Source organism: Sus scrofa, chromosome 16 (genome assembly GCF_054392235.1).
Source record: "Sus scrofa isolate SSC_HxYL_T2T_F1_AM1 chromosome 16, Sscrofa_HxYL_maternal_Yorkshire_Landrace_v2.0, whole genome shotgun sequence".
NCBI lineage: Eukaryota > Metazoa > Chordata > Mammalia > Artiodactyla > Suidae > Sus > Sus scrofa.
The window spans coordinates 59,028,745-59,050,711 of record NC_139398.1 but is presented as its reverse complement, the minus strand read 5'-3'; the positions used below and the strand labels follow the sequence as shown (position 1 = coordinate 59,050,711).

The 21,967-nt window shown below is 40.3% G+C and overlaps 1 long non-coding RNA gene across 2 annotated transcripts in view; it reads left to right on the top strand.

Moving 5' to 3' along the window:
• LOC102159645 (uncharacterized) overlaps positions 1-21,967 on the top strand; it is a 594,616-nt gene that overhangs the window by 141,526 nt on the left and 431,123 nt on the right. Inside the window, exon 1 of one of the 2 annotated variants that reach the window (XR_014831495.1) lies at positions 1,332-1,648. The exons of the other annotated variant lie outside the window; for it this stretch is intronic. This is a non-coding gene — a long non-coding RNA (uncharacterized LOC102159645). Of the gene's footprint in view, positions 1-1,331; positions 1,649-21,967 lie in introns of those variants that run through there. 2 annotated transcript variants of the gene reach the window in all.

The following is a 21,967-nucleotide window of genomic DNA, read 5'->3' as shown; positions in this document are numbered from 1 at the left end:
TCACCCATTTTTCATACTAGTTTGTTTCCACAATTTTTTTTTTTTTTTAGAATTTTTATTTTATGTTGGAGTATGGCTGATTTACAGTGTTGTATTAGTTTCAGGCATACAACAAAGTGATTCAATTATACATATACATGATATCTACCCTTTTTTGATTCTTTTCCTATGTAGGTTATTACAGGTTGTTGAATAGAGTTCCCCATGCTATACAGTAGGTCCTTGTTAATTATCTATTTTATTTATAGCAGTGTGCATATGTTAATCCCAAACTTCTAATTTATCCCTCCTGCCACCTTTCCTCTTTGGCAACCATGTTTGCTTTCAAAGTCTTTGAGTCTATTTCTGTTTTGTAGATAAGTTCATTTACATGATATCATTTAAAATTTATCTTTCTCTGACTTCACTTACTATTGATAATCTCTAAGTCTGTCCATATTGCTACAAATGGCATTATTTCATCCTTTTTTATGGCTGAGTACTATTCCAGTGCAAACATATATATATAAGGTATATACCATATCTTCTTTATCTGTTCATCTACTGATGGACACTTAGGTTGCTTCCATGTCTTGGGCTGTTTTAAAGTGCTACAGTGAACATTTTGGGTGTATGTAGCTTTCCAAATTATGGTTTTCTCTGGATATGTGCTCAAGCATGGGATTGCTGGATCATACAGTAGCCCTATTTTTAGTTTTTTAAGGAATGAAGTTTCTACTCTAAGTTGATTGTTTTGGAGTGGATAATCCAGCAGCCTTTTCACTGCTAGAGGGGAAAATAAAAGTGGTCGTGTCACACCCTGTTTTTCATCCAGTTTGTTTTTTTCAGAAACTGGGTAAAGAGTGAGATTTGTGCTGGCTGGTCTCACAGGATCCCAGAGAAGAGAAGGCTCATGCTTTAGGCATCTTTTTATGTCTAGTACCTAGAAGAATGTCTGGCCCATACAGGTTCTATGTCTTAAAATGACCTGAGCTCAGAAAAGGGAAAGTTGCTTTACATTAATATTTAGATGATAAGGTTTTAGAAAAAGGCCCATAGAATAGAAATGCATTCTCTTAAAATTATGCTGTATAAAATCCCTATACTACTTTGTTTAACGCCATAAAAATGAAGCATGTTTATTCCTCTTTCAAGAGCTTACTCTGGACTAAAGCAGAATGCGCTTTCAGTAGGAGAAGGTCTCTGTCACCAAGGGAGGGGAATGACATTGGCATATGAATGACCGATTGCATTGGTAATGCAAGTGAGGACATTCAACTAATAAAAGTGCCCTGAAGCCAGCCAGCTGCAGGGGAGACACATAGCCCTGATCTCACAGGGATTCCATAGTTGGAGGAAAAAAAAAGCAACCCAAATGAAAACTCCCAGCTTACATCAGGGAAATACTGTTGCAGACCTTTAATGAGATCCCTAGGTGAATCGGTTTTTATATGCGCCTGTTTGACTTCCACGGATATCTGGCTGGACCTTGATTGATTGTCAGGCTTTTAAAGTAGCATTGATTTTTACTGCTGCAACTTTGGGATGATGAGGTCATTGTATTTTGCCATGTTGTTAAAGTTTCTTGCTAAAGCAACCTGGAGGTTTGAAGCACATCCAGGCACTGGCTTCTTGCTCCTGCTAAGTTCTGAGAGAGAGGAACGTTGAGGTAAGTAAAATGGTAGAGGTTAGAAAAATTGTCCTCTCTGGTTGTGACGGGCGAATTTCAGACGTTGATGAATGCTGATGATAATTGGTAGCCCTGAATCATAGCGGATCATTTCTTTTCATTCTTACCTCTCATTTATCAAGCACATATGTGTATTTGCTAAGTATCAAGCATACAGGCCTAGGGGCTGTCACAAATGTTAACCCAAGAGCTTTGTCCTCACTAGACCTCTGTGAGGTGGGTGTTATTATCTACACCTTGCAGGGGAGGAAGCTGCATCTCAGGATTAACTAGACAACAGAAGAACTAGGTTTTATTTTATTTATTTGTTTTGTTTTTTATTTTCAGGGCCACACCTGCAGCATCTGGAAGTTCTTTGGCTAAGGGTGGAATTGAAGCTGCAGCTGCCAGCCTACGCCACAGCCACAGTGATACCAGATCTGAGCTGCATCTGTGACGTATGCAGCAGCTTGTGGCAGTGCTGGTTACTTAACCCACTGAACGAGGCCAGGAATTGAACCTGCATCCTCATGGATACTAGTCAGGTTTTTAACCTGCTGAGCCACAAAGGGTACTCCAGAAGAGCTGGGTTTTAGATCAAGTAATAGTTAACTCCAAAGCCCATGCTTTGAACTGCTGGTTGCCTATATGATGGTGTGAGTATAAGATCAGACAGCAGTTATTTGAGGCTGCTGCCTAAATGATATCCTCTCTCTCCTTTGTGGACTTGGGTCTGGGGGAGACTGGGAGTGCACATTGCCTTAGGACACACCATCTTGCCTTTCCCCACTTTCAGACCTGAACCGTCCTTCTGCCTGAGTGAGGCTGTGTCCATGAAGGAGCCTTGAAAGGGCTTTGCACATTTTGGGATTCCTCCAGCTCCCACCTATTGATCAGTGGCTGCCAGAAGCTTTAATCCGATTAGAGTCTCTAAAACTAGTTTCCATCTCTGGCGCCTGACTCAGGTTTCAGAGCAAGGGGAAAAAGTATGACATCACCCCAGCTTGCATCTGTGCTGGGTGGCTAATGAAATTACGTGATGGATTTGAGGACCATTAAAGTCAATGTTGATCCTTATTATTATTAAGAGTACTTTCAAATTTACTGCACCGTGGGGCAGGCTCGAAAGCATCATTTTTCATAGGTGTGTTCATTGCTCTGGATTTTAGCGCACAACTCCGAGGGCTACAGAGAATGCTAGCAGCACAGAGAATCAATTCTGAAATCTGCAGGATGAAAGGGTGCAGAGCTCTTTTGCTGGAGGGAGGAGAAGATTCTGGGTTCTTTTTTCCATAATGAGGCATCGTGATGACCTCGGATCGAAAAAGCTGAAAGTGAGAAAAATATGTTTTTCAAATAAATATGAAACACCATGGTTGCCATTAGCATCAGCAATAGTATTTTTAAAAAGTTTAAATGGTTAGGGTACAAAAAAGTGCCCAGTTCAGGTCACCAAATTTCACAGCGCATAGATACTGGGCTAACACCAGAGACGCTCTGTACCGAGGGGGAAGCCAGGCTTGTTTTTTCCATCAGGATGTCTCTAGGGCCTGGCTAAATGTCAAACGTGTGGCAATTATTCTCTGTCTTAAAAAAATATACACACACATCCGTGTATAACATATATACTTTAAAGTGCATAAATCTCTGTACAACTCAAATTTATGCATGTAGACACAGCAACAGACTATGCACACCTGTGAACTATCCCCCAAATTAAAATATAAAACATTTCCCATATCCTAGAAGGCTTTGCTTTGCTTTCCCGCAACAGAGATAACCACCACTTTGACCTCTTCATCCATAGATTAGCTTTATCAATAACAAATATAGAATATACTTCATAGAAATTCATTTAAACTGAATCTTTGTATAAAAGGAATTATATACTCTTATTTTTTTTTGTTTTTTGTTTTTTTCTGTGAGACTCATGCATGTTGCTCCATATGAGACTATGCATGTTGCTCCATATGAGACTATGCATTTTTTTAAAATTGCCATATGATATTCCATTGCATAAATATGATACTATTAATTTATTCTTCTATGATGGATATTTGAGTTGTTTCCAAATTTGAGCTATTATAAATAAGCCATTGTGAAGATTCTTGTACATGTCTTTTTTTTTTTTTTTGGCTGCACCCCTGCTTGGCACGCGGTGGTTCCTGCGCCGATGATCAAGCCCATGCTACGGCAGTGATCTGAGCTGCTGCAGTGACAACACCAGAACCTTAACGTACTGTACTGCACCACAAGATAACTCTGTACATGTCTTTTGGTGGAATTCTCTACTTATTTCTTTTGGGCATATATAGAAAACTGGAAATGTTGGTCATTTAAAATATTTTTAAGGAGTGTCCATTGTGGCTCAGTGGAAACAAATCTGACTGGTAACCATGAGGACACAGGTTTGATCCCTGGCCTTGCTCAGTGGGTTAAGGATCTGGCATTGCCATGAGCTATGGTGTAGTTTGCAGATGTGGCTCAGATCTGGCATTGCTGTGCCTATGGGCATAGGCTGGCGGCTACAGTTCACTTCAGCCCGTAGCTTGGAAACTTCCACATGCCTCAGGTGTGGCCCTAAAAAGACAAAAAAAAAAAAAAAAAAAAAAAAGACAAAAAAATTTTTTTTTGAATTGTTGAATTGACAATACAGTTCTTTATTTGACTGTGGTCCATTTAGGCCTTCCAAAAGACCATGGTCACTTGTCCCATGTGTTGTCAGTGGAAAATAATTCAGTGATAGCAAAGATTTAGAGTAGAATATATACAAATCACCCATTGTTTACTTACTACAATGGCAATGTGGTATCAAGGTACAACACAATGCCCAAAACTTGATAATTTAGTAATTTTATTACACCAAACTCAATATTATACTGTAAGTTATGCAGTATAAATCCATAGTTAGCATAGTAATTTATTTACAAAAAACTACTGAGAGCCTACTATGTGCCAGGCAGGCCCTGTTCTGGCATTGTGCCTCTCGTAGAGAACTCACAGATAAGGAAATGTCTCTGTCTTTTTGAGGTTTACGTTTTGGAGGAGAGATAGACAATAGATGCCAAACAAATATGTGCTATAAAACATGTGATCAATGAAACACACAGTGGACACGAATTTTTGAGATCCGAGATAGAACTTTTTTGGCAATGGATTTATGGACGTTTGGTATTTGCACTGCATCTTAAAGGTCTTAAAGGTCTATTGGAAAATTCGAGGCCAAATGTCCTATTCATGTACATAGTAATAAAAGAGTGATAATAATAATAATGAACTATGTGGTCTAAGTCATGGATTATCTCATTTAATCTTCCCAGTATCCTTATGATATAGGTACTAGTCTCTCATTTTACTGGTGAAAAAACTGACATAAAGGGGGTTAAATAACTTAAAGTCACATAGTAAGTGTGTGGTTGTATTGGGATAAAAACACTGGCAGTCTGACTTTTGCATCTGGACTCTAATTATTATCCTATTCTAGCCTCCAGATGGACAAATATGCATTAATATACGCTGTAAGGTTACCCAAATGGCACACAATAAATTGTTAACGATGTTACACTAGCTGAAATATATAATGCAAAAGCAAAACTCAAACAGCAGTGGTTGGAAACCATGACCAGTTATAGACAGCATCAATGATACATGATTCCCCAACTGTGTTTCCTGAAACTACTCAGATTCTGTCCTGTGTGCTCATGCTTCATAAAAGTTTTGCAGTATTTCCAAATGAGTGGCTGCCAAACTTCTTAAGCCAGTACCGAATTAAAGATTCAGTAAACTCTAGCCACAGGTTCAACTTAGAAACTACAGCTAACTGATTAGGTTATTAGTAAGGAACATTCGATTGTCGGTCAAAATAAAAGGCAAGCGAAAGTGTGTCATTTGAAATCAGGAGAAAAGAAGACTAGCATTTCTGGGTCTGTTCGTGACCATTGGAAGGGCCCTCCAGAGGGCTAAGGTCTCCCCTGAGAATCCCTGACCAACATAAAAGACCTACAAACACCACGTCTTTTTAAAACTTTTAGTAATTAATTAATTAATCAATTTTGCTTTCTTAGGGCTGCACTCTCGGGCATGTGGAAATTCCCAGGCTAGGGGGCAAATTGGATCTACAGCTGCCGGTCTATGCCACAGGCACAGTAACTCAGGATCTGAGCCGCCTCTACGATCTACACCGTAGCTCACAGCAGTGCTGGATCCTTAATGCACTGATCCAGGCCAGGGATCAAACCTGTGTCCTCATGGATAATAGTTGGATTCTTTTCTGCTGTGCCACAATGGGAACTCCCACAATGAATACTTCTAATCAACATGCTGAGTGCTTTGGCTCGTGGTCTATGTTGGGGGTGAATGGGACTTAGTAAATAGCTCCCCTGATGCAATTAGGAGACAAGAAGTAAGGTAAAGGAGTTCCTGCTGTGGTTCAGAGGATTAAAAACCTGACAGTGACTGAGGATGCGGGTTCAATCCCTGGCCTGGCTCAGTGGGTTAAAGATCTGGAGTTGCAGCAAGTTGTGGTGTAGGTCGAAGATGTGGCTCGGATCTGGTGTTGCTGTTCAGCTGTAGCTTTGATTCAACCCCTAGCCCGGGAACTTCCATATGCTCCAGGTGTGGTCCCGAAAAAAAAAATCCCATTGTGGCTTAGCGGTAACAAACCCAACCAGTGTCCATGAGGATGTGAGTTTGATCCCTGTACTGCTGGATGGGTTCAGGATCCACTGTTGCCATGAGCTACAGTGTGGGTCGCAGTCGAGGATCAGTTCTGGCATTGCTGTGTCGTAGGGCCACAGCTGTAGCTCCAATTTGCTCTCTAGCCTGGGAACTTCTGCATGCTGCAAGTGTGGCTCTAAAAAAAAAAAAAAGATAAAAACATTACTGTTGTTACTGATTAAACTGATAAGGGAAATTCTGGAAAGAGAAGCTTTATGCACCTAGGCACAGGCAGCACTGGACAGACAGGCCTTTCCTAGAAGTGACACCAAGAAGCAGGAGGAATATGAATTCTCCATGGGCAGTTTGCTATTATGAACAGGAGAAGGAGTAAGCTTGTTCCTGTGGGACGAGTCGGTGGGAGTAGAGAGGGACCAGCAGGCTTATGGATGTGCAACTCCCTCCGTGTGGAAGCAAACATCAGGCTTGGGGGACGATGTACTTTGGTATATATGCTATGGGGGTACAGAGAAAGGATGCGCCTAACCAGGAGTAGGAGAAAGCTCTCTTCAAGATGTGCTGTCTTGTAGGAAAACCAGGAGCTAGCCAGATGGAGATTGGAAGGCAGGATGCTTAAGACCAGGGTTTGGCAGACTATAGCCCGCAGGCTAGATCTGGCCTATTGCCTGTTTTTTCGAAATAAGAATTTATTGGAGCACAGCGACACTTATTCACTTATGTATTGTCTGTGCATTTGTGCTATAATGGCCGAGACCATATGGCTCCAAAGCCTAAAATATTTACTTTTGGTCCTTTACAGAAAAAACTTGCCAACCTTTACTTTCTGTGGAGGTAGTACCCGGGAGGATGAAAGAGGATGGTGGCGTGCGGGGGATGTGGGCCGGGCATGATACGTGGTTTGGTAATGTTAGGACAGGAAGCAGGAGGTAGATGGTGATTAGACAGATGGATCCTTCACTCTCTAAAACTATATAGTCTTCTACAGAGAGCAGTGATGCAAGCAGAAAGGTTAATTACATTAACTGTGTGAAGACAAATAGATAAACATATAACAAATCCTTTACATTCATAAAGAATTTGAATTGATATTCAAGGCAAAAGACATGTAGAAGGAGTTGTGACAGTAACATATTTTGAAAAGATGAAATTGGTCGTTTGTCTTCGAATGGCTTGGGGAGGGGTTCAGAGACAAGGCATTTTGCTATTTTAGCAGCAGCTGTGGAAAAGGAATGGGAAGGGTGAATTAGGGGAAATTTGTTTCTGCATAGGGATGCAGTTCAGAGTCTTAATGGGAAGACTGAATGAAGTGAACTTGGGTCTCTTTGCCTGGGTGAGTAAAAGAGAAGGGTATGCGAGGATGGGGGAGGGGCTCCCTGCAGAGAGGAAACGAGATCCTGGGACTGGACCAATCTTGTCTTTTTAAATGAGATATTTCCCTATGTTCCCTAGTTGTTAGCATTAAAAAAGTTACTAATGCATGAGCATTCTTCTCTGTCCCTACATATTCTGCTTCCAAGATAGAGGATTTTTACGTTTTGGCTTCTAGGATGTTAGTTATGCTGCTTAGGATAATAGAAAAATGCTGAACTAGAAGGACCAGGAGATCAAAACTGAGAAAAAATAAAAGTACGGATGGAGGGGGGTGGCAGAGTGACTGGAGAATATATCTAGGCAGGTAGGGAAGGATGGGGAAAGACCACAGTCAATTCTCAGGCAAGGTTGAGGAAGAGGGGATTTGGAGAAGTTTAGAGAGAGAAGGAAAGAGTCTTTGGGGGCAGCTCTGGGCGTCTGGGAAAGATAAATAAGATGATGGGGATGACAAATTGAAGGTGTTTTGCTATCGATTATGAATTGTGTTCCTATTGATGTTTTTCAGCATCTTCACTAAAGATGGAGACTGCTGTTATTTAATTCTTGGCTCCCAACTAGTTGTTGAAATAGGACATTGCTGAGAGCAGGCCAAATACAATTAATTCTTCTAAATACTTCTTTTAAATTAAAAATTTTATTCCAACAACTTTATCAAAGTTTAATTACCATGTAATAAATTATACATCTTTATAGTATAGTTTGATGTATTTTGACATGTATATACCTATGAAACTGTTATCATAATCAAGATGATGAATATATCCATCACTTCCAAAACTTTTCTTATAACATTTTGTAATCCTTGCTATTCCATTGTCCCTAGGCAACTACTGATCTGTTTTCTGTCATTATGGATTTGTTAGCATTTTCTAGAATTTCATGTAAATGAAATCATACGACATGTACTCTTTTTTTGGGGGGGGAGTCCAACTTTTTTCATTCAAAATAATTATTTTGAAATTCATTTATGTTTTTGCATGTATCAGTAGGTTGTTCCTTTTTCACTGCTGAATACTATTCCACCAGATGGTTATACCACAGATTGTTTATCTGTTCATATGTTGATGGCTGTTTGAGTTGTTTTCGATTCTTGACTATTGCAGTAAAACTACTATGACTATTCTTATTTATGTCTTTGTATGAGTGTGTTTTAAGTTCTCTTGAGCAAATGCTTAAGAATATAATGGCTGGATATATGGTAGTTATATATTTATTTAAGAAACTGCCAAACTGTTTTCCAAAGCAGTGTAGCATTTTACATTACCATAGGAAGTATATAAATGTTCTATTTTCTCCATATCCTCCCTAACACTTGGTATACTCATTCTTTTTAATTTCAGCTATTCATATAGGTAGTGGCATCTCTTTATGGTTTTAATTTTATTTCCATAATGATTAATGACTTTGAACACCTCTTCATATACTTGTTTGACATCCATATATCTTTTTTGGTGGTATGTCTATTCAAATCTTTTGATTGTTTTTTATTGGGTTGCTTTTATTTTTAATGATTTTAAGAGTTCTTTATATATTCTACATATAAGTCCTTTGTCAAATATTTGATTAGTTAAAGTTTTTACAATCTGTGGTTTGTCCTTTAATTACCCTAATAGTGTCTTTCAAAGAGTACATGTTTTTAATTTTGATAAAGTCCAATTTATTGACTTTTTAAAACAGATTATGCTTTTAGTGTCATTATCCAAGAAAACCGTGTCTAACCCAAAATCACAAAGGTTTTTATTACAAGTTTTCTTCTGGAAGTTTTGTAGTTTTAGGTTTAGTTTCACATAGTTTTAGATTAATGAGCCATTCTGAGTTAATTATTGTGTAAGTGTCAAGTACGGATTAAAGTTCTTCCCCATCTCCTTCTCCTCCTCCTTCTTCTTTGCATATGGCAATCCAATTGTTTCAGCACCATCTGTTGAAAAGATTATCCTTTTCCCATTTTTTATCTTTGAAAAAAAATCCATATACTTATGATTCCATTTCGGGATTCTGTATTCTGTTCCATTGAGCTATTTGTCTGTCTTACCACCAATACCACAGTGTCTTGATTACTGTAGCTTTATAATAAGTCTTAAAATTAGGTGTTAGTCCTCCATTTCTGCTCTTTTATGGTCAGCATTTTTTTAGTTTTTTCTATCCTTTGCATTTTCATGTGAATTTTAGAATCAGTGTGCTGGTTTTTTTTGGGCATTTGACTGGGGTTGCATTGACTGTCTATCAATTTGCAGAGAATTAGTATCTTAACATTATTGAGTTTTCCAAGTCATGAATGTGGTTTTATTTAAATATTTAAAAATTGGTCTCTGCACTGTTTTGTCATTTTCTTTTGTCTTTTTTTTTTTTTTTCTTGTTGTTGTTGTTGTTACTATTTCTTGGGCCACTCCCGCGGCATATGGAGATTCCCAGGCTAGGGGCCGAATCGGAGCTGTAGCCACCGGCCTACGCCAGAGCCACAGCAACGCGGGATCTGAGCCGCGTCTGCAACCTACACCACAGCTCACGGCAACGCCGGATCGTTAACCCACTGAGCAAGGGCAGGGACCGAACCCGCAACCTCATGGTTCGTAGTCGGATTCGTTAACCACTGCGCCACGACGGGAACTCCTGTTTTGTCATTTTTCAATACAGGTCTTTATAGTCTTTTGTCGAAGTTATCCCTACATGTTTTACTTTTTTGGGATGGTATTGCAAAAGATACCGTTGTGTTCAATTTGTGATTCTTTGTTGCCAGTATGTAGAAATACAATTGATTTTTGTATATTGATCTTGAATCTTATAACTCTACTAAATTCACTTACTAGTTTTACTATATTTTTTTTTGTTGGAGAATAACTTTTAATGAGCAAACTGAACAGGCACATGTCCTTAGGTGAAAGATAGCCATCCATCGCTTTCAAGTTGGCTTTTTAAGCTGGTCAAGGATACCCTCCATATGATGTGGGAGTGGCTCTGTGGTGCTTCTTCCAAAACAAAATATCTTTTGTGGAGAATGGGTTAGGGTATAATCACAGTGAATGGTTACTCTCAGACAGGGGCCAGGAAAAAGTATGTTAAAAATACATTATGATGGGCAAGAATAATGAGGATTTGAATAAGCAGGAGAAGTGTATTCAAGGACATTCCTCATGTACTGAATGGAGGTAGGTCTGCAGGAGATGGCATGGCACCCTTGCAGATAATGGTAGGAGTGGGTGAGGGAAAACACTCTGACAGCAATATTCCTAATCCCCATGATAAGAACATTCTTCTAAACTGACCCCAAGAGGAAGGGCTGAAGAGGAGAGCATTGGTTGTGTCTCCGTGCCGGTAAATATATAGATGATGGCTAGAAAATTGAATTAAAGCACCGGGAAGTTTACTTCAATTCCTGAATTATTGTAATCATGTGGATAAGATGAATTGTTGGGGTGATTTTTTTTTCTTCTGTTTTTAGCTCCTGATTTCATGTCAGAGAGGCACAGTTTTTGCAAAGTAAAAACAAACAAAAAAACAAAACAGTAGACTGTGACAACAGAATGGTTATGGCAAAAGAAGGATTGAAATGTATCTTGTAGAACTCCAGTGTTTCTTTTGTGGGAGATGGTTGATATTATCTGCAGTAAGGAGAATCTCTGGCATGGTCAAGGAGGTGTCCAGGTCAGGCCTACATTAAGTGGATCTGGGCATTCAGTTTTAAGTAACACTTGGTGGGTCTGACAAAAGGACTGATGTTCCACATCTGTTCTGTAGAGTCCTTTTATTTCAAGGAGATCCTTTGGGGCTGCTATGAGGACAAAGATGATGGATAAGTGGGCAGAGACCTAGACCCTTCCTCTTCCTCCATCCTACTCCCAACTTCCCTATTCAACTGAGGTCTTTACCCTCCTTTTAGAAAAAAAATCTGTTTAATGCATTAGGATTCCACATCAGTTGTTTTCTAAATAACTTTGTGGGTATGTGTTTGTCTGGAAACCACTGGACTAGATCAATGAAAGTGATCAGTGATGAATGTCTTCCTCAGAAACAAGGAGTAAAATGTCACACAGAACTTGTGCTCTCTGCCACAATTGAAGGGGGTAGCTTCCTTTCCAGCATCAGGTCCTCCTTAAGTGACAAGTTACTAATGGCCCAATGTTTGGGTTGCCGAATATTGCATGGAGTGTACTTGTGCTAAAAGTTATTATTATTTGAAATTTAAATTTAACTGGGTGCCCTGTGTTTTTATTTTCTAAATTTGACAACCCTAATCAATGCATAATCCATAACAAAATAGTGAATGGATTCTCCAATATAGTGATTTTGCTAAACATTTACCAAAAATTCTCACGTCGTCGCTAGATGCGTCATTCTACATTAATCCCTTGGCCTGCCCTGCACAGCTTTCCTGGTAGTTAGCTGTCCGTCCCTTGATGCAATGAGAATAAGGAAACAGTGTGTCCAGGCTGTCTTTCTGTTGGTCTCTCTTTCGTTCATTCCTTCCTTCTTCCCTCCCTTCCTTCTTTCCTTCTTTCCATCTTTGTCTGTCTTTCTCTCTCGCTCCCTCCTTCCTTCCTACCACACCCATGGTGTATGGGCATGGAAGTTCCTGGGCCAGGGATTGAATCCAAGCTGCAGCTGTGACCTACCCTGGACTCCTAACCCACTGTGCTGGGCTGGGATCGAACCTGTGTGTCTGTAGCAACCCAAGCTGCTGTAGTTGGATTCTTAACCCACAGTGCACAGCAGGAACTCCATGTCAATGCTTTTTCAGGCTAGAAGAGCCTCAGTCTTCCCTGAGGTCACTGAAGACAATTTAGTCCAAATTCTGCCATTGAACCGATTTTCCCAATTCTTGTTTTTTGTCAAGTATCATTTCATCTTTGAAATTTCAAGTTGCAAGGTTTAATTAGAATATTGATAATATCTTAGAGTACGTCATCAATATCGTATACTTTTTCCTTAAAGAGATAATTAACACATTTTTTGTCTTTGTTACTTTTTCTTTGTGAATGTTTGTTCATTTTTTCCTTCCATTTTTATTGAGATATAATTGACATATAGCACATATACGTACATCATGAAATGAGTATCACAGTAAGTTTAGTGAACATTTATCATCTCAGATAGAAAATAAAAGAAAAGCAGAGACTTGTGGTTGCCTGATGGGAGGGGGAGGGAGTGGGAGGGATCGGGAGATTGGGCTTATCAGACACAACCTAGAATAGATTTACAAGGAGATCCTGCTGAATAGCATTGAGAACTATGTCTAGATACTCATGTTGCAACAGAAGAAAGGGTGGGGGAAAAACTGTAATTGCAATGTATACATGTAAGGATAACCTGACCCCCTTGCTGTACAGTGGGAAAAAAAAAAACTATAAAAAAAAAGAAAAGAAAAGCAAAAAGGTTTTCCTTATGATGAGAACACTTAGCATTTATTCTCTTAATGACTTTCACATATACAGTGTTAATCATATATCATGTACATTACATCCTTAGTACTTATTTATTTTGTAACCGAGACTCTATACTTTTTGATCACCTTCATCCAATTCCCCCTTCTCCCACCCCCCACCTCTGGTAAGCATAAATCTGATCTCTTTTTCTCTGAGGCAAACCTCAGTTCATTTTGTATGTTATCTTGTCAAGCATTCACTTACTGCTGCTAAAAACAGCTTGCTCTGGTTCTGTATCCTTTCCTTCTTTTATAAATGCCCATTAGAGAGCTGAGCTTACCAGACAACCCCTGGGTAGCTGCACTGGCATTTCAGATTGCTTGTCTTTCTCATTTAAATCCCATCACGATAAATACCATTATAAGAAAGCTTTCTAGAGAGTAAAATTAAATCCATGTTTTAGATGATCCATTATATGAATGGTTAATAGCTGCTTTTAGGCATGTGCTAAGTACTGTGCATTTATCATCACACTCAATTCTCATAACCCTGTGAGATATGTGTTATATCTTCATTGTATAGAAGAGGAAACCAAGACCCAGAGAGGCAAAGCAAGTTGTCTTAGGTCACACAGCTGGAAACTTGTAGAGCCCGAATAGGGACACCATCTCTTTCTGACTTCAAAATGATTATTTACAGCTGTTTTGCTATACTCTGCCAACAAGGCTTTGCTGCTCTGGCTTCAGTCAATCATGTGCAATAATCATCAGATAGAGTAACTACCCATGTTCGAGTCACTTCAATACTAAGAGAAATTGATTGTGTGCTTTCTGCTTGTGGATGAGAGGATAGCTGAGCTTTTCCTAGTAGGTTTGTTCTTCCGATAGAAGTGCTTTTTCTTCAGTCACTCTTGTTTTCCACCTGGAAGGACTAGCCATCTAATTAGATGCCATCTCATGTTCCAAATAATAAAAACAAAAACAACACACATCCAACAAAAGCCTAGCATCTAGTGAAAGAAAGAGGGAATATATGTGTTTGTGTATTCATGACATCTCTTTCCCCTGCTGGGTTTAATTCCCTTTGCTTGTGGATTTATTAGTAGAAGCTGGATGTTGGCATGCTTTCTCCTCCAGATCCCTCAACCTGGAACCTGGTTTCTAGCATGGGATTAATTTTAGCACCATTTTCGTTCATTGAAATAATTGGCAAGTTCCTTGAGTCCATCATAAGGGGAGTTTACCTATTTTTAACTGTCTAAAAGTTAATGTGGTGCTGCTATTTTTACTTGGAAAATAATTCTTCCTAAGTTATTTATGAAAAATTTTCTCCATAATGGAGGTCTGTTTAACCATTTCCTATACACAGTGGAAAGAAAGCCAATTCCTGGAGAAGTTAAATGATCCATAAAGGGTTTCCCAGAGCCCAGTTGAAGCTCCTGCCTCAGCAGTGTCAGAACCACCTGCTGTTGCTCTGTCTTTGGCAATGAAAATGGTTCTATTTGTAATATCTATGACTCTCAGCCCTGTGTTCTACTTATTACCAGTCGCTGTCCTTTGTAGCATGACAAACATGATCCTCATGACCCCAGGATGTTATCAGATTCCCTCCTGCATAAGGATGTGCCCCTTATCAAGAAGTTTGCTCATCAGCTGACTTGGTTTGCCTCTGTTTCTCTCATCGCCCACTCTATTTGGGGATGGCTTAGTGAGTGATGTCTAGGGAAGCTCTGGGAAGTGTCACCTCTCTCTAGTACTCATCATGGCACAGCAGCCATGCTCCTGTTCTCTAGGGTGGGGGGTTCCTTTGCCCCTTCATCATCCTTCCTGATGGAGTGGCTGCTTGCTAAGGGTGGTGAGCAGGCTGAAAGGGATGTGCTGCTTCCCGAGGTAGAAAGAGGGGCTCATGAGTATTCTACCAGTGGATTGTCCTTTGGGTGATTTTTTTTTTTTTTTGTCTTTTTGCTCTTTCTTGGGCCGCTCCTGTGGCATATGGAGGTTCCCAGGCTAGGGGTCTAATTGGAGCTGTGGCCGCCAGCCTACGCCAGAGCCACAGCAACGCAGGATCCGAGCCGCGTCACAGCTCACGGCAACGCCGGATCATTAACCCACTGAGCAAGGGCAGGGACCGAACCCACAACCTCATGGTTCCTAGTCGGATTCGTTAACCACTGCACCACGATGGGAACTCCCTTTGGGTGATGTTGAAGGAGAAAGACGAACAAGTCTCAGGTAAAGGGCAAATGTGATATTTGGGAGGGGCAGCCTATTATTTGAACTTGGCCTCAGTCCTGTGTTCTTCTCTGCCTGCCCTCGCATCTTGTTCAATGACTCACCATCCCACCTCTGTGCAGATGCCCCCTGGCCTCTCTCCCGAACCCCACGCCCTTGTGTCCAGTTGCCTGCTGCACAACCCTCTTCAATTTCTAAAAGGCAGATCTAACTTGCATGTTCAAAAAGACTTTTTTTTTTTTTTTTTTTTGTCTTTTTTAGGGCCTTACCCATGGCATACGGAGGTTCCCAGGCTAGGGGTTGAATCAGAGCTGAAGCTGCCAGCCTGTGCCACAGCCACAGCAATGCTAGATCTGAGCCATGCCCGCGACCTATACCAGAGCTCACGCAATGCTGAATCCTTAACCCCTGAGTGAAGCCAGGGATCGAAACTCTGTCCTCATGGATCCTAGTCAGATTCATTTCCACTGAGCCATGATGGGAACTCCTCAAAAAGACTCTTGACCTTCCTCTCTAAACCGGCTTTCTCTTGTTTTTCTTTCTTAATAAATGTCCACTTCAATCTTTCAGTTACTCAGGCCAAAAACCTAGGCCTCATCTGTCACTCCCTCCTTTCTTTCACATTTCATATCCAATTAATCTGCAAATCCTGTCAGTGATCCTGTAAAAATATGTTCAGAATCTGACCACTTTTCATCACCTCATGTCTCTTGCCCTAGTCCAAACTGCTCCCATCTCTCTCTTAGATTGTTACAATAGCTCCCTCCTTGCTTCCCCCCCGGGCTTTGCCAAGTCACTTCAGAACATAATATCTAGACTGATATTTTAAAGTATAGATTTTACTCCTGCTGAAAATCTTTCAATGGGATTTCCCATCTCACTTGCCATAAAAATGCAAGGCCTTGCATCATCTGGCCACTCTCTCCCAGTCTCTTGTCTCACCTCTAGCTCCTTGCCCTTTGTTCCCCCTGTGGGCAGATCACAGTGGCTTTCTCACCTGGAACATGCCAAGCACACACTGCTCTGCCTCCTGAAACACTCTTGCCCTAGGGACCTATGTGACTCCCTCCCTCCCTTTGCCTCTCAGCTCCTGCATCACTTTATCAGAAAGTCTTCTTTGACCTAGATAAAATGCTACACCCATCCCGAAAGCAGGCCCTTGTTTCTGTTTACTGTGTATCTCCATGACCTGGCACAAGGCAGACAGTAAATATATACATTTGGTATGTATGAATGAATTCATTCATTCGCAGGCAAGAAAAGAGTTTGGATGTATTTGTTTAGTTCAGGGCTCCAATATCACCTTGCTTAGTATCTAGTATGATTGTGGGGAGATCACATAACCCAGTTCCTTCATCTGTAAAATTTGGGGTTGGACTGGGTACCATGTAAGGCAAGTTTTTTATTTTATTTCATTTCATTTCATTTTATTGTAAAATTAAAAAAATTATTGGAATATAGTTGACTGACAAAGTTGTGTTAATTTCAGGCACACAGAAAACTATATTAGTTATACATATGCATATATCCATTCCTTTTCAGGTTCTTTTCCTGCATAGGTTACCACACAGTAACTGAGTAAATTTGCCTGTGATACACAGTAGGTTCCTGTTATCCATGTATTCCATATATAGCAGTGTGTGTATATCAATCCCAACCCCCTAATTTATCACCCCCCCCATATTTCCCTTTCGGTAAACATAAGTTTGGTTTTAAAATCTTTTTTTTTTTTTTTTTTTGTATTTTTTAGGGCTGAGCTGGCGGCATATGGAGGTTCCCAGGCTAGGGGTCTAATCAAAGCTGTAGCTGCCGGCCTTTGCCAGAGCCACAGCAACACCAGATCCCAGCTGCGTCTGCGACCTACACCACAGCTCACGGCAACGCCGGATCCTTAACCCACTGGGTGAGGCCAGGGATCGAACCCTCAACCTCATGGTTCCTAGTCAGATTCATTAACCACTGAGCCATGACGGGAACTCCTGGTTTTAAAATCTTTGAGTGTCTTTCTAAGTTCTGTTGTGTCATTTCTATTGAATTCCACATATTAGTGATCTTAGACAGTATTTGTCTTTATCTGATGTGCTTCACTTAGTTTGATAATTTCTGTGTCCATCCATGTTGCTTCAAATGGCATTATTTCATGCTTTTTATGGCTGAGTAATATTCCATTGTATATATGTACCACAGCTTTTTTTTATCCAGTCCTCTATTGATGGACATTTTAGTTGCTTCCATGTCTTGGCTATTATAAATAGTGCTGCAGTGAACATTGGGGTGCATGTATCTTTTCAAATTATCGTTTTCTCTGGATATGTGCTCAGGAGTGGGATGACTGGGTCATATGGTAGTTCTATATTTAGTTTTTAAAGGAACCTCCATACTTTTCTCCATAATGGTTACACCAGCTTCCATTCCCACCAACAGTGAAAGAGGGTTCCCTTTTCTCCACACCCTCTCATTTATTGTTTGTAGTTTTTTTTTTTTTTTGGTTTGTTTGTTTCTGTTTTTGCTTTTTAGGGCCATACCTATGACATATGGAGGTTCCCAGGCTAGGGGTTGAATCAGAGCTGCAGTTGCTGGCCTACACCACAGCCACAGCAATGTGGGATCCCTAACCCACTGAGCAAGACCAGGGATCAAACTTGCATCCTCATGGATCCTAGTCAAGTTTGTTAACCACTGAGCCATGAAGGAAACTCCTATTTGTATGTTTTTTGATGATGGCCATTCTGAGTGGTGTGAAGTGATACCTCATTGCAGTTTTGATTTGCATTTCTCTAATCATTAGTAATGTTGAACATCTTTTCATGTGTTTTTTGACTATCTGTCTGTCTTCTTTGGAGAAATGTCTGTTTAAATCATCAGATCTTTTTTTTTAAATTGGGTTGGTTTTTTTAAATATAAAGTTGTATGAAATGTTTGTATATTTTGGAGATTAATCCCCTGTTGGTCACTTCATTTGCAAAGATTCCCCCCGCCCCATTTTGTGGATTTTTTCATCTTGTTAATGTTTTCCTTTCCTGTGCAAAAGCTTTTAAGTTTAATTAGGAACAATTTATTTATTTTTTATTTCATTACGCTAGGAGGTGGATCAAAAAAACATGTTGCTGCAATTTTGTCAAGGAATGGTCTGCCTATGTTTTCCTCTAGGAGTTTTATAGTATCTGGCCTTATATTTAGATCTTTAATCCATTTTGAGTTTATTTTTGTATATGGTGTTCTAATTTTGTTCTTTTACATGTAGCTGTCTAGTTTCCCCAGCAGCACTTATTGAAGAAACTGTCTTTTTGCGTAAGGTACCTTTTAGCTGCCCCTTTCTAGTTTTGAAAATGTGGGACCTCTTCTGAGATCCAGCAGTAACATCATATCCTGCAGGTTGGGATCTCTTCTCTGGTCCTGCACCTTCTCTGAAATGATGGAGACAGCCTATCTTCCATGCCCCTATCCACTCTGTGACCCCTTCCTCCTCCTCACCATCAGCACATCATGCACTTGTGCCTTTAGGACACACAGTGTGCAGAAGCATTGTGAGATACGTTGCCAGATACCAGTTAATGGTAACAGAGCATTAATGTTTGTATATAATTTGCATTAAAAAGTCAGTGTTAAATCTACTATACTTCAATTAAAAAATAAATTTAAAATATTATATTGGAAAAAAAAAGTCAGAGAGGATTCAAGACAATCTGTGAAATGACCTGACCTAGCTCATCTATGTTCTGCTCTACTTCCTTGAGTGGGAGAGAAATGGTGGAGCCCAGTGGAAATTATGCATGACCCAAGGCAAACCTTTGGGGAACATCTTATATATGAGTGTCATTGGTTTTATGTGTTGTGGTGGAAAAACAAAAGGTTGAGAGCCACTGGGGTTATAGTGTTTGAGATACAGAGGTAAGAAATGTGGTCTCTGCCTTCACTGTGTTTAGAATCTAGATGAAAAGACCAGACATATTTGTACTGTGAAAGGGTGTGTTATAAGAATACAGTGTGTGTGAGTACCAGATGTGTGGTGCAGTTTGTCTTTCACGGCAAGGCACATCATGTCCTTCATGGCATCTGTATGGGCTGGATTGTGGGATTGGCTCATAAGAGAAGGCAGCCTTGAGCTGTGTCTTGATGGGTCTCTTCTCCTCTCAAGAAGCCAGTTCTGCAAGGTACTCTCTGTCCCTTGCTTCCTTTGGCCTATGATGACCACATCTTGGTTAGCATGAAACATTAGGTTTCTGTACTACCCTTTGTGGTCGCTCTATATTCATACTGTCATAAACTCTCTTTGAATGATCCTAGTTGAGGCAGGTCATCTCTTTTGCTTTTGAGACCCTGGCTGTTACAGCTGTATAACAAATGTTCCTTTCTGTAGGAACAGGTGAGACCTCTATGTTAATTTTTTCAGTGATAATGCAAACTCACTGGAAGATAGGCTTGGGAGTTCCTGTCGTGGTGCAACGGAAACGAACCTGACTAGGAACCACGAGGTTGTGGGTTTGAACCCTGGTCTTGCTCAGTGGGTTAAGGATCTCGTGTTGTCGTGAGCTGTGGTGTAGGTCACAGATGCGGCTCAGATCTGGCGTTGCTGTGGCTGTGGTGTAGGCCAGCAGCTACAGCTCCAATTCGACCCCAGCCTGGGAACCTCCATATGCGTTGGGTGCAGCCCTAAAAAGAAAAGAAAAGAAAAAAAAAAAAAAAGGAAAGATAGGCTTGATATCTGCACTGGAAAAGAGTGCATACTATTTCTAAACCCCCAACCTGCTCTTTCAAGTCACCTAGGGACACTATTTGTCCTTTATGCACATGATACCTTGGGTGGATCAAGAAGTTCAAGTCCTTGCTATCCTAAATAAGTCGGTTGATAATATAATTCATTTCCCAAAGTGGAACACTCTTGAGAGTGAAAAGGTGTGCTTTAAGTAATAATTCAGGGACAGTAGGTGTAAACTAGGATTGTTGGAATGGTCAGTCTACAGATAAAGGGATGTTATAATTGCCTATCATTACTCTGAAATCACCATTCTGCCCCAGAGAAACTAAAGAGCACCATTCCTCTTTACTGGAGTGTTCTCTTGGTCATCTTCAGGAGCCCTGTTCTGGGCTGTAGGGAAGACCCCTTTGTTGCCTATCCCAGTGGCTGAGCAGAGAAGCCCAGCATGAGGACTCAGGACTGTTTGGTGGTTGAACATTCTCACTGCTGGGCAGAGGCCAGGCAGCTATACGGGAAATGTCGGGGCTCTTTCCTAGCCCTGCCTTTGATAGGGAATTAAGGTTATAGGACCCTCTTTGAGAGGTCTGTCTCTTAGTGTCTTCAAATTCTTTGTCATGGTGATCAAAAGAACTGAAACATAATCTGGCCCAGGGACGAAAGTGATTCTAAGTCTGGCAGATGCACAATAGATGAGAAGGATGCAGGTCCTCAGAGAGGAAGTGCAAGAGCACTTCAATCAGGACCAGCCTTGTTAGCAAAGGCCAAACATCAGGGTGCCAGCTGCTACACAAAGGAAATTGGAGACCTGAGCCACATCCCCAGTGCACTCGTGTGTGTGCAGGGCTAGGCTTATTTAGAGGGATACACTTTCTTTATAAACCTTTCTCCAGCTAAAAATGTGAAGAGATGCTTCAAAGCATCAGACCTCCCCAGTAGCCTGGTGTATGTGTGGAAGCTGATGTTCCTCATTTGGCTTTGTGCTGTTAACTCAGATGCAGCGCTTGGTATTATTCTCGCCAGTTGCTACATTGGGACTCTGCCTGCCTCTCAAGGGATTTTCCTTTAGATTCTCTAATAGAAACATTGTGTTTTCCTTTGAAGAACAGTTGGGTCACCCTTTGGGTAACCATCTCTTGTAATCTGTGCCAGAGTTTATTTCCCAAGCTTGAACATACTCCTTTTTTTGCCTTGTTGTTTTAGTACTTGGCGTTTCTGGTAATTTGTGGGGAGCTTTTCGCATCATGCTGTCCAGTCTACTGATCATCATTTCTGTTTTTGAAAACAAAGATGTTTCTTTTTTCTTGACCTATGATAATGATATTTATGTTTGTATGGCACCATAAAGATTTTTTAAAAAATTATAGCTGATTTACAGTGTTTTGTTAGTTTCAGTTGTGTAGCACAGTGATTTAGGTGTGTGTGTTCTTTTTCAGATTCTTTTCCCTTATAGCTGATTACAAAATATTGAGTTTATTTCCCTGTGCTATACAGTAGGCCCTTGTTGGTCATCTATTTTATATACAGCAGTGTGTGTATATTAATCGCAACCTTCTAATTTATCCCTCCCCTCTTCCCCCTTTGGTAACCATAAGTTTGTTTTAGAAGTCTGTCTTTCTCTGTTTTGTAAATAAGTTCATTTGTATCAGTTTTTAAAGAATCTACATATAGGTGATATCATATGTTTGCCTTTTTCTGACTGATTTACTTCACTTACTATCACAATCTCTAGGTCCTTTCATGTTGCTGCAAATGGCAGAATTTCATTCTTTTTTATGGTGTATATAACACACGATGGAATAAATATAAAATATATAATATATGTATGTGTGTATACATACACACACACATACACCATATCTTTATCTATTTAACTGTCAATGGACATTTAGGTTGCTCATGTCTTGGCTATTTTAAATGGTGTTGCAGTGAGCATTGGGGTGTATGTTTCTTTTTGAATTATAGTTTTCTGGATATATGCCCA